Source organism: Ranitomeya variabilis, chromosome 2, assembly GCF_051348905.1.
Source record: "Ranitomeya variabilis isolate aRanVar5 chromosome 2, aRanVar5.hap1, whole genome shotgun sequence".
Taxonomy (NCBI): domain Eukaryota; kingdom Metazoa; phylum Chordata; class Amphibia; order Anura; family Dendrobatidae; genus Ranitomeya; species Ranitomeya variabilis.
In genome coordinates, this window is record NC_135233.1 from 344,663,547 (window position 1) to 344,675,678 (window position 12,132).

At 45.7% G+C, this 12,132-nt stretch overlaps 1 non-coding gene across 1 annotated transcript; it reads left to right on the forward strand.

Annotated features, from left to right (window-relative positions):
- Positions 1–41: 41 nt before the first annotated feature.
- On the forward strand, positions 42–114 carry TRNAQ-UUG (transfer RNA glutamine (anticodon UUG)). The gene has a single exon. It is a non-coding gene; the product is annotated as a tRNA-Gln (tRNA).
- Positions 115–12,132: the final 12,018 nt, after the last annotated feature.

Sequence of the window (12,132 nt, forward strand, 5' to 3'; positions counted from 1 at the left end):
ACCACGGAAGCACGATAGAGAACAAAAACAGTTATTGTGTAGACCGCGTGGCCTAATGGATAAGGCGTCTGACTTTGGATCAGAAGATTGAGGGTTTGAGTCCCTTCGTGGTCGTGGCAATCTCTTTCTGCACACTTTTCGAAAAATATTAATATGCTTAGTAGGGTTGAGCGAAACGGGTCGTTCATTTTCAAAAGTCACCGACTTTTGGCAAAGTCGGCGTCTCATGAAACCGAGCCGATCCCAGCATTGCATCGGCCATGCGGTACGCGACTTTCGCGCCAAAGTCGCGTTTCAATGACGCAAAAAGCGCCATTTCTCAGCCAATGAAGGTGAACGCAGAGTGTGGGCAGCGTGATGACATAGGTCCTGGTCCCCACCATCTTAGAGAAGGGCATTGCAGTGATTGGCTTGCTGTCTGCGGCGTCACAGGGGCTATAAAGGGGCGTTCCCGCCGACTGCCATCTCACTGCTGCTGCTCTGAGCTTAGGGAGAGGTTGCTGCCGCTTCATTAGAAGCAGGGAGAGCGTTAGGCAGGGTCCATTAACCACCAAACCGCTTGTGCTGTAGCGATTTCCACTGTCCAACACCACCTTCGGTGTGCAGGGACAGTGGAAGCTACTTTTTTTATTTCTCTCAGCGCTGTAGCTCATTGGGCTGTCCTAGAAGGCTCCCTGATAGCTGTATTGCTGTGTGTACGCCACTGTGCAAACCAACTGCTTTTTTCAAAGCACATATCCTCTTGTTCCTTCCTTTCTGCACAGCTATCTTTTTTGTTTGTCCACACTTTTTATTTAATTTGTGCATCAGTCCACTCCTTATTGCTGCCTGCCATACCTGGCTGAGATTACTGCAGGGAGATAGTAATTGTAGGACAGTTTCTTTTTTTTTTTTTTTTTGTGGGAGATTAAGATTGGCATTTCTACTAGAGTGCCATCCCTGTGTGTGCCATCTCTCATTCAGTGGGCCATAGAAAGCCTATTAATTTTTTTGCTTGATTTGGGTTCTAAAATTTTCCTGAAAAAAAATCACTACATCAATCAGTGGGAGATTAATATTGCCCTTTCTGCTTGTGTGCCACTCCTGACTCCTGTGTGTGCCATCTCTCAGTCAGTGGGCCATAGAAAGCCTATTTATTTTTTATTATTTTGCTTCTAAAGTCTCCCTGAAAAAGAAAAAGAAAATAAAACAGTGGGAGATTAATATTGCCCTTTCTGCTTGTGTGCCACTCCTGACTCCTGTGTGTGCCATCTCTCAGTCAGTGGGCGATAGAAAGCCTATTTATTTTTTATTATTTTGCTTCTAAAGTCTCCCTGAAAAAGAAAAAAAAAAGAAAACAGTGGGAGATTAATATTGCCCTTTCTGCTTGTGTGCCACTCCTGACTCCTGTGTGTGCCATCTCTCACTCAGTGGGCCATAGAAAGCCTATTTATTTTTTATTATTTGGTTTCTAAAGTCTCCCTGAAAAAGAAAAAAAAATAAAACAGTGGGAGATTAATATTGCCCTTTCTGCTTGTGTGCCACTCCTGACTCCTGTGTGTGCCATCTCTCACTCAGTGGGCCATAGAAAGCCTATTTATTTTTTATTATTTGGTTTCTAAAGTCTCCCTGAAAAAGAAAAAAAAATAAAACAGTGGGAGATTAATATTGCCCTTTCTGCTTGTGTGCCACTCCTGACTCCTCTGTGTGCCATCTCTCACTCAGTGGGCCATAGAAAGCCTATTTATTTTTTATTATTTTGTTTCTAAAGTCTCCCTGAAAAAGAAAAAAAAAATAAAACAGTGGGAGATTAATATTGCCCTTTCTGCTTGTGTGCCACTCCTGACTCCTGTGTGTGCCATCTCTCACTCAGTGGGCCATAGAAAGCCTATTTATTTTTTATTATTTTGTTTCTAAAGTCTCCCTGAAAAAGAAAAAAAAAATAAAACAGTGGGAGATTAATATTGCCCTTTCTGCTTGTGTGCCACTCCTGACTCCTGTGTGTGCCATCTCTCACTCAGTGGGCCATAGAAAGCCTATTTATTTTTTATTATTTTGTTTCTAAAGTCTCCCTGAAAGAAAAAAAAAAAAAATAAAACAGTGGGAGATTAATATTGCCCTTTCTGCTTGTGTGCCACTCCTGACTCCTGTGTGTGCCATCTCTCACTCAGTGGGCCATAGAAAGCCTATTTATTTTTTATTATTTTGTTTCTAAAGTCTCCCTGAAAAAGAAAAAAAAAAGAAAACAGTGGGAGATTAATATTGCCCTTTCTGCTTGTGTGCCACTCCTGACTCCTGTGTGTGCCATCTATCACTCAGTGGGCCATAGAAAGCCTATTTATTTTTTATTATTTTGTTTCTAAAGTCTCCCTGAAAAAGAAAAAAAAAATAAAACAGTGGGAGATTAATATTGCCCTTTCTGCTTGTGTGCCACTCCTGACTCCTGTGTGTGCCATCTCTCACTCAGTGGGCCATAGAAAGCCTATTTATTTTTTATTATTTGGTTTCTAAAGTCTCCCTGAAAAAGAAAAAAAAAAATAAAACAGTGGGAGATTAATATTGCCCTTTCTGCTTGTGTGCCACTCCTGACTCCTGTGTGTGCCATCTCTCACTCAGTGGGCCATAGAAAGCCTATTTATTTTTTATTATTTTGTTTCTAAAGTCTCCCTGAAAAATAAAAAAAAAATAAAACAGTGGGAGATTAATATTGCCCTTTCTGCTTGTGTGCCACTCCTGACTCCTGTGTGTGCCATCTCTCACTCAGTGGGCCATAGAAAGCCTATTAATTTTTTTGCTTGATTTGGGTTCTAAAATCTACCTGAAAAAAAATCACTACATCAATCAGTGGGAGAAAAATATTGGCCTCAGGGCTTGTGTGCCACTCCAGACTCCTGTGTGTGCCATCTCTCACTCAGTGGGCCATAGAAAGCCTATTTATTTTTTATTATTTTGTTTCTAAAGTCTCCCTGAAAAAGAAAAAAAAAATAAAACAGTGGGAGATTAATATTGACATTTGTGCTTGAGTGACAGTCCTGCGTGTGTGGCATCTCTGTGATTTGGTGCCACAGAAAACAGAGTGTGTAACATTGTGCCTGATTTTCCTTGTGGTCTCACCAACCTGTTAAGGGATATTGAAATCATACTGAAGTTATAGCTCACCGTGTAAGTTGTTTGACAGCAACAAATAAAGTTACTTTGGTTAAGATTTTAAAACAATGAGGAAGTCTGGTGCAAGAGGTCGTCGTGGGCGTTCATTGTCAGCTGGTAATGATGGTAGTGGTAGTGGAGCATCAGGTGGTCGTGGGGATAAAAATATTCCACCTAAGTCTGGAGCTGTGGAGCCAGTTTCGTCGTCTGGCTACACAAGGCCTCGAACGCTCTCTTTTCTGGGAGTACGAAAACCGCTTTTAAAGGCGGAGCAGCAACAGCAAGTTTTGGCTTACATTGCAGACTCAGCCTCTAGCTCTTTTGCCTCCTCTTCTGAAACTGGTAAATGTAAAAGCAGCGCGTCGCTTGTGGATGTTCACGGTCAGGGACAAGTCGCTTCCTTGTCCTCTTCAGCAAAAACTACAACAAGAGAGAAGGATGCAGCAGGCGACACAACGGGTTACTCCATGGAGCTCTTTACACATACCGTCCCTGGCTTAGAAAGTGAAACACTTAACAGGCCATGCCCATTACAAGTAGATTCTGACATGGAGTGCACTGATGCACAGCCACAGCCAGAGTACTATGCTGCTCCTTTGACTCAGACCACCACATTGCCCTCTCAGGGTACTGATCCACAATCAGACCCTGATGAGACTATGTTGCCCCGCCACGAACGCTATACCACCGACCGACACAGTGACACAGACGAAGTTGCACACGAGCTCGAAGAGGAGGTAATAGATGACCCTGTTGTTGACCCCGATTGGCAGCCATTGGGGGAACAGGGTGCAGGCGGCAGTAGTTCAGAAGCGGAGGTGGAGGAGGGGCCGCAGCAGGCATCAACATCGCAACAGGTTCCATCTGCCGGGCCCGTATCTGGCCCAAAACGCGTGTCAAAGCCAAAACCTGTTGGAGGACAGCGTGGCCATCCGGTTAAAGCTCAGTCTGCAATCCCTGAAAAGGGATCCGATGCTAGGAAGAGTGCAGTCTGGCATTTTTTTAAACAACATCCAATTGATCAGCGCAAAGTCATCTGTCAAAAATGTTCAACTAGCTTAAGCAGAGGTCAGAATCTGAAAAGTCTAAATACTAGTTGCATGCATAGACACTTAACCACCATGCATTTTCAAGCCTGGACTAACTACCAAACGTCCCTTAAGGTTGTAGCACCCTCGGCCAATGAAGCTAGTCAGCAACGCAACATCCCTTCCGTCACTGTAAGGCCACCATTTTCCGCACCACCGGCAGTATCTGTGCAGGTATCTTTGCCAGCCAAAAGCAGTCAGGGTCAGGGAATCACCAGTTTTGTAGGAGGAAATATTGTATCTAGGGCACCGGCGGAAACAATACCGTCTCCAACCGTCTCTCAGTCTGCCATGTACACCGACACACCAGAAAGTTCCACGATCTCCAGCTCTCCAGTCCAGCTCACCCTACATGAGACTCTGGTTAGAAAAAGGAAGTACTTATCCTCGCATCCGCGTACACAGGTGTCATGATCTCCATGGCCAGAGAACTAGCATAAGCCTCTATAGGAACAAGCTCTTGGAAGATGTAACTGTACTGACCATGAACTAAACCTACCGCATCATCTAGAAGTAGCCAGGTAGCATGTCCTACTTTTTATCCCTATATGCCCAGCGCCGGCCGGAGAACTAAATAATGCTAGCAGAGGGAAATATAAGACCTGACTCACCTCTAGAGAAATGCCCAAAAGGAGACAGAAGCCCCCCACATATATTGGCGGTGATATGAGATGAAACAACAAACGCAGCAGGAAAATAGTTTTAGCAAATTTGAGGTCCGCTTTCTAGATAGCAGAAGACAGAAAGCATACTTTCATGGTCAGTAGAAAACCCTAACAAAACACATCCAGAAATTACTTTAGGACTCTGGCATTAACTCATAATACCAGAGTGGCAATTCCTGATCAACAAGAGCTTTCCAGACACAGTAACGAAACTGCAGCTGTGAACTGGAACCAAAATACAAAAACAAAACATGGACGAATGTCCAACTTATCTAGTAGATGTCTGGGAGCAGGAACAAGCACAGAGAGGCTTCTGATAACATTGTTGACCGGCAAGCATCTAACAGAGAAGCCAGGTTATATAGCGACACCCAGATCTAATCAGAACAGGTGAACAGGGAAGATGATGTCACAAGTTCAATTCCACCAGTAGCCACCGGGGGAGCCCAGAATCCAAATTCACAACAGTACCCCCCCCTCAAGGAGGGGGCACCGAACCCTCACCAGAACCACCAGGGCGATCAGGATGGGCCCTATGAAAGGCACGGACCAGTTCAGAGGCATGAACATCAGATGCAGTGACCCAAGAATTATCCTCCTGGCCGTATCCCTTCCACTTGACCAGATACTGGAGTCTCCGTCTGGAAACACGGGAGTCTAGGATTTTTTCCACAACGTACTCCAACTCACCCTCAACCAACACCGGAGCAGGAGGCTCAACGGAAGGCACAACCGGTGCCTCATACCTGCGCAATAACGACCGATGAAAAACGTTATGAATAGAAAAGGATGCAGGGAGGTCCAAACGGAAGGAAACAGGGTTAAGAATCTCCAATATTTTATACGGACCGATGAACCGAGGCTTAAACTTAGGAGATGAGACCCTCATAGGGACAAAACGAGAAGACAACCACACCAAATCTCCAACACAAAGCCGAGGACCAACACGACGGTGACGGTTGGCAAAAAGCTGAGTCTTCTCCTGGGACAACTTTAAATTGTCCATCACCTGCCCCCAGATATGATGCAATCTCTCCACCACCGCATCCACTCCAGGACAATCCGAGGATTCCATCTGACCGGAGGAAAATCGAGGATGGAACCCCGAATTACAGAAAAACGGGGAAACCAAGGTGGCAGAGCTGGCCCGATTATTGAGGGCGAACTCCGCCAATGGCAAAAAAGCAACCCAATCATCCTGGTCAGCAGACACAAAACACCTCAGATATGTCTCCAGGGTCTGATTAGTCCGCTCGGTCTGGCCATTAGTCTGAGGGTGAAAAGCAGACGAAAAAGACAAATCTATGCCCATCCTAGCACAAAATGCCCGCCAAAATCTAGACACAAATTGGGTTCCTCTGTCAGAAACGATATTCTCAGGAATACCATGCAAACGAACAACATTTTGAAAAAACAGGGGCACCAACTCGGAAGAAGAAGGCAATCTGGGCAGGGGAACCAAATGAACCATCTTAGAAAAACGGTCACACACCACCCAGATGACAGACATCTTCTGAGAAACAGGCAGATCTGAAATAAAATCCATCGAGATGTGTGTCCAAGGCCTCTTAGGAATAGGCAAGGGCAACAATAATCCACTAGCCCGAGAACAACAAGGCTTGGCCCGAGCACAAACGTCACAAGACTGCACAAAGCCTCGCACATCTCGTGACAGGGAAGGCCACCAGAAGGATCTTGCCACCAAATCCCTGGTACCAAAAATTCCAGGATGACCTGCCAACGCAGAAGAATGCACCTCAGAGATGACTTTACTGGTCCAATCATCAGGAACAAACAGCCTATCAGGCGGACAACGATCCGGTCTATCCGCCTGAAACTCCTGCAAGGCCCGCCGCAGGTCTGGAGAAACAGCTGACAAGATAACTCCCTCCTTAAGAATACCTGTGGGGTCAGAGTTGCCAGGTGAATCAGGCTCAAAACTCCTAGAAAGGGCATCCGCCTTAACATTCTTAGAACCTGGTAGGTACGATACCACAAAATTAAACCGAGAAAAAAATAATGACCAGCGCGCCTGTCTAGGATTCAGGCGCCTGGCGGTCTCAAGATAAATCAAATTTTTGTGGTCAGTCAATACCACCACCTGATGTCTGGCCCCCTCGAGCCAATGGCGCCACTCCTCAAACGCCCACTTCATGGCCAAAAGCTCCCGATTCCCAACATCATAATTCCGCTCAGCGGGCGAAAATTTACGGGAAAAGAAGGCACAAGGCCTCATCACGGCGCAGTCAGAACTTTTCTGCGACAACACTGCCCCAGCTCCGATCTCAGAAGCGTCGACCTCAACCTGAAAAGGAAGAGTCACATCAGGCTGACGCAACACAGGGGCAGAAGAAAAACGGCGCTTAAGCTCCTGAAAGGCCTCCACAGCATCAGGGGACCAATTAGCAACATCAGCACCCTGTCTAGTCAAATCGGTCAATGGCTTAACGACATCCGAAAAACCAGAAATAAATCGACGATAAAAGTTGGCAAAGCCCAAAAATTTCTGAAGACTTTTAAGAGAAGAGGGCTGCGTCCAATCACAAATAGCTTGAACCTTGACAGGATCCATCTCAATGGAAGAGGGAGAAAAAATATATCCCAAAAAGGAAATTCTCTGAACCCCAAAAACGCACTTAGAACCCTTGACACACAGAGAATTAGACCGCAAAACCTGAAAAACCCTCTTAACTTGCCGGACATGAGAGTCCCAGTCATCCGAAAAAATCAGAATATCATCCAGATACACTATCATAAATTTATCCAAAAAATCGCGGAAAATATCATGCATAAAGGACTGGAAGACTGAAGGGGCACTAGAAAGACCAAAAGGCATCACCAAATACTCAAAGTGGCCCTCGGGCGTATTAAATGCGGTTTTCCACTCATCCCCCTGCCTGATCCGCACCAAATTATACGCCCCACGGAGATCAATCTTAGAGAACCACTTGGCCCCCTTTATGCGAGCAAACAAATCAGTCAGCAACGGCAATGGGTATTGATATTTAACCGTGATTTTATTCAAAAGCCGATAATCAATACATGGTCTCAAAGAGCCGTCTTTTTTTGACACAAAGAAAAAACCGGCTCCTAAGGGAGATGACGATGGACGAATATGTCCCTTTTCCAAGGACTCCTTTATATATTCTCGCATAGCAGTATGTTCAGGCACAGACAGATTAAATAAACGACCCTTTGGGTATTTACTACCCGGAATTAAATCTATAGCACAATCGCACTCACGGTGCGGAGGTAGTGAACCCAGCTTGGGTTCTTCAAAGACGTCACGATAATCAGACAGGAACTCAGGGATTTCAGAGGGAATAGATGATGAAATGGACACCAAAGGTACGTCCCCATGAGTCCCCTTACATCCCCAGCTCAACACAGACATAGCTCTCCAGTCAAGGACTGGGTTGTGAGACTGCAGCCATGGCAATCCCAGCACCAAATCCTCATGTAGATTATACAGCACTAGAAAACGAATAGTCTCCTGGTGATCCGGATTAATACACATAGTCACTTGTGTCCAGTATTGTGGTTTATTATTAGCCAATGGGGTGGAGTCAATCCCCTTCAGAGGAATAAGAGTTTCCAAAGGCTCTAAATCATACCCACAACGATTGGCAAAGGACCAATCCATAAGACTCAAAGCGGCGCCAGAGTCGATATAGGCGTCAGTAGTAATAGATGACAAAGAGCAAATCAGGGTCACAGACAAAATAAATTTAGACTGTAAAGTGCCAATGGAAACGGATTTATCAAGCCTTTTAGTACGCTTAGAGCACGCTGATATAACATGAGTAGAATCCCCACAATAGAAACACAACCCATTTTTCCGTCTAAAATTCTGCCGCTCGCTTCTGGACAGAATTCTATCACACTGCATGCTTTCTGGCGTCTTCTCAGTGGATACCGCCAGATGGTGCACAGGTTTGCGCTCCCGCAGACGCCTATCGATCTGAATGGCCATTGTCATGGACTCATTCAGACCTGCAGGCACAGGGAACCCCACCATAACATCCTTAATGGCATCAGAGAGACCCTCTCTGAAAGTAGCCGCCAAGGCACACTCATTCCACTGAGTAAGCACAGACCATTTACGGAATCTTTGGCAGTAAATTTCAGCTTCATCTTGCCCCTGCGATAGGGACATCAAAGTTTTTTCTGCCTGAAGTTCCAAATGAGGTTCCTCATACAGCAAGCCCAAGGCCAAAAAAAACGCATCCACATTGCGCAACGCAGGATCCCCTGGTGCCAATGCAAAAGCCCAGTCTTGAGGGTCGCCGCGGAGCAAGGAAATCACAATCCCAACCTGCTGTGCAGAGTCTCCAGCAGAACGAGATTTCAGGGACAAAAATAGCTTACAATTATTTCTAAAATTCTGAAAGCTAGATCTATTCCCTGAGAAGAATTCCGGCAAAGGAATTCTCGGCTCAGATACCGGAGCATGAATAATAAAATCTTGCAAATTTTGTACTTTCGTGGTGAGATTATTCAAACCTGCAGTTACACTCTGAAGATCCATTATTAACAGGTGAACACAAAGCCATTCAAAGATTATAAGGAGAGAGAAAAAAAAGAAAGACTGCAGCATAGACAGACTGGCAAGTGATCCAATTAAGAGCACAGAGGAAAAAAAAAAAAAAAAAACTCTCAGCAGACTTCTTATTTCTCTCCTTTCTCAGCCAAGGATTTTAACCCTTTAGTGGGCCGGTCAAACTATCATGATCTCCATGGCCAGAGAACTAGCATAAGCCTCTATAGGAACAAGCTCTTGGAAGATGTAACTGTACTGACCATGAACTAAACCTACCGCATCATCTAGAAGTAGCCAGGTAGCATGTCCTACTTTTTATCCCTATATGCCCAGCGCCGGCCGGAGAACTAAATAATGCTAGCAGAGGGAAATATAAGACCTGACTCACCTCTAGAGAAATGCCCAAAAGGAGACAGAAGCCCCCCACATATATTGGCGGTGATATGAGATGAAACAACAAACGCAGCAGGAAAATAGTTTTAGCAAATTTGAGGTCCGCTTTCTAGATAGCAGAAGACAGAAAGCATACTTTCATGGTCAGTAGAAAACCCTAACAAAACACATCCAGAAATTACTTTAGGACTCTGGCATTAACTCATAATACCAGAGTGGCAATTCCTGATCAACAAGAGCTTTCCAGACACAGTAACGAAACTGCAGCTGTGAACTGGAACCAAAATACAAAAACAAAACATGGACGAATGTCCAACTTATCTAGTAGATGTCTGGGAGCAGGAACAAGCACAGAGAGGCTTCTGATAACATTGTTGACCGGCAAGCATCTAACAGAGAAGCCAGGTTATATAGCGACACCCAGATCTAATCAGAACAGGTGAACAGGGAAGATGATGTCACAAGTTCAATTCCACCAGTAGCCACCGGGGGAGCCCAGAATCCAAATTCACAACACACAGGGTTTTAACGCCCACATAGCTAGACTAATCTCGTTAGAGATGATGCCCTACCGGTTAGTTGAAAGCGAAGCTTTCAAAGCCCTGATGGAGTACGCTGAACCACGATACGAGCTACCCAGTCGACACTTTTTTTCCAGAAAAGCCATCCCAGCCCTGCACCAGCATGTTAAACAGCGCATCGTCCATGCATTCAGGCAATCTGTGAGTACAAAGGTGCACCTGACTACAGATGCATGGACCAGTAGGCATGGCCAGGGACGTTATGTGTCCATCACGGCACACTGGGTGAATGTGGTGGATGCAGGGTCCACAGGGGACATCAATTTCGGGACAGTTGTGCCTAGCCCACGGTCTAGGAAACAGTTGGCTGTAGGCGTTCGCACCCCCTCCTCCTCCTCCTCCTCGTCCTCCTGCAGAAGCTACAGCTCTTCCACAGACCGCAGTCGGCCAACCACTCCATCGGCAGATGACACTGTTGCACACCAGTTGTCCCATTATGGGCCAGCTACTGGCAAGCGTCAGCAGGCTGTATTGGCTATGAAGTGTTTGGGCGACAACAGACACACCGCGGAAGTTCTGTCTGAGTTCTTGCAACAAGAAACGCAGTCGTGGCTGGGCACAGTAGATCTTGAGGCAGGCAAGGTAGTGAGTGATAACGGAAGGAATTTCATGGCTGCCATCTCCCTTTCCCAACTGAAACACATTCCTTGCCTGGCTCACACCTTAAACCTGGTGGTGCAGTGCTTATTGAAAACTTATCCTGGGTTCTCCGACCTGCTCCTCAAAGTGCGTGGACTTTGCTCACATATCTGACGTTCGCCTGTACACTCCAGCCGTATGCAGACCTATCAGCGGTCTTTGAACCTTCCCCAGCATCGCCTAATCATAGACGTTGCAACAAGGTGGAACTCAACACTGCACATGCTTCAGAGACTGTGCCAACAGAGGCGGGCTGTTATGTTTTTGTGGGAGGATACACATACACGGGCAGGCAGTAGGATGGCAGACATGGAGTTGTCAGGTGTGCAGTGGTCGAAGATACAAGACATGTGTCAAGTCCTTCAGTGTTTTGAGGAATGCACACGGCTGGTTAGTGCAGACAACGCCATAATAAGCATGAGCATCCCCCTAATGCGTCTGCTGATGCAAAGTTTGACGCACATAAAGGATCAGGCGTCTGCACCAGAGGAAGAGGAAAGCCTTGATGACAGTCAGCCATTGTCTGGTCAGGTGTTGTGAATTTGGATTCTGGGCTCCCCCGGTGGCCGCTTGTGGAATTGGACTTGTCATCCTCTTTCCTGTTTCACCTGATTCCATCAGTAGTGGGTGTCGCTATTTAAGCTCATTTCTCTGGTGGTTTCTTGCCGGTCAACAATGTTATCTGATGCCTCTCAGTGCTTGTTCCTGCTTCTAGACAACTACTAGATAAGTTGGACTTTTGTCCATGTTTTGTTTTGCCTATTTGTTCCAGTTCACAGCTGAAGTTTTGTTACTGTGTCTGGAAAGCTCTCGTTGATCAGGGATTGCTACTCTGGCGTTATGAGTTAATGCCAGAGTTTAAGGTAATCTCTGGATGGTGTTTTGTTAGTGTTTTTCTGCTGACCATGAAAGTATACTATCTGTCTTCTGCTATCTAGTAAGCGGACCTCAAATTTGCTAAGACTATTTTCCTGCTGCGTTTGTTGTTTCATCTGAACTCACCGTCATTATATGTGGGGGGCTACTGTCTTCTTTGGAATATTTCTCTAGAGGTGAGCCAGGTCTTATATTTCCCTCTGCTAGCTATTTAGGTCTTAGGC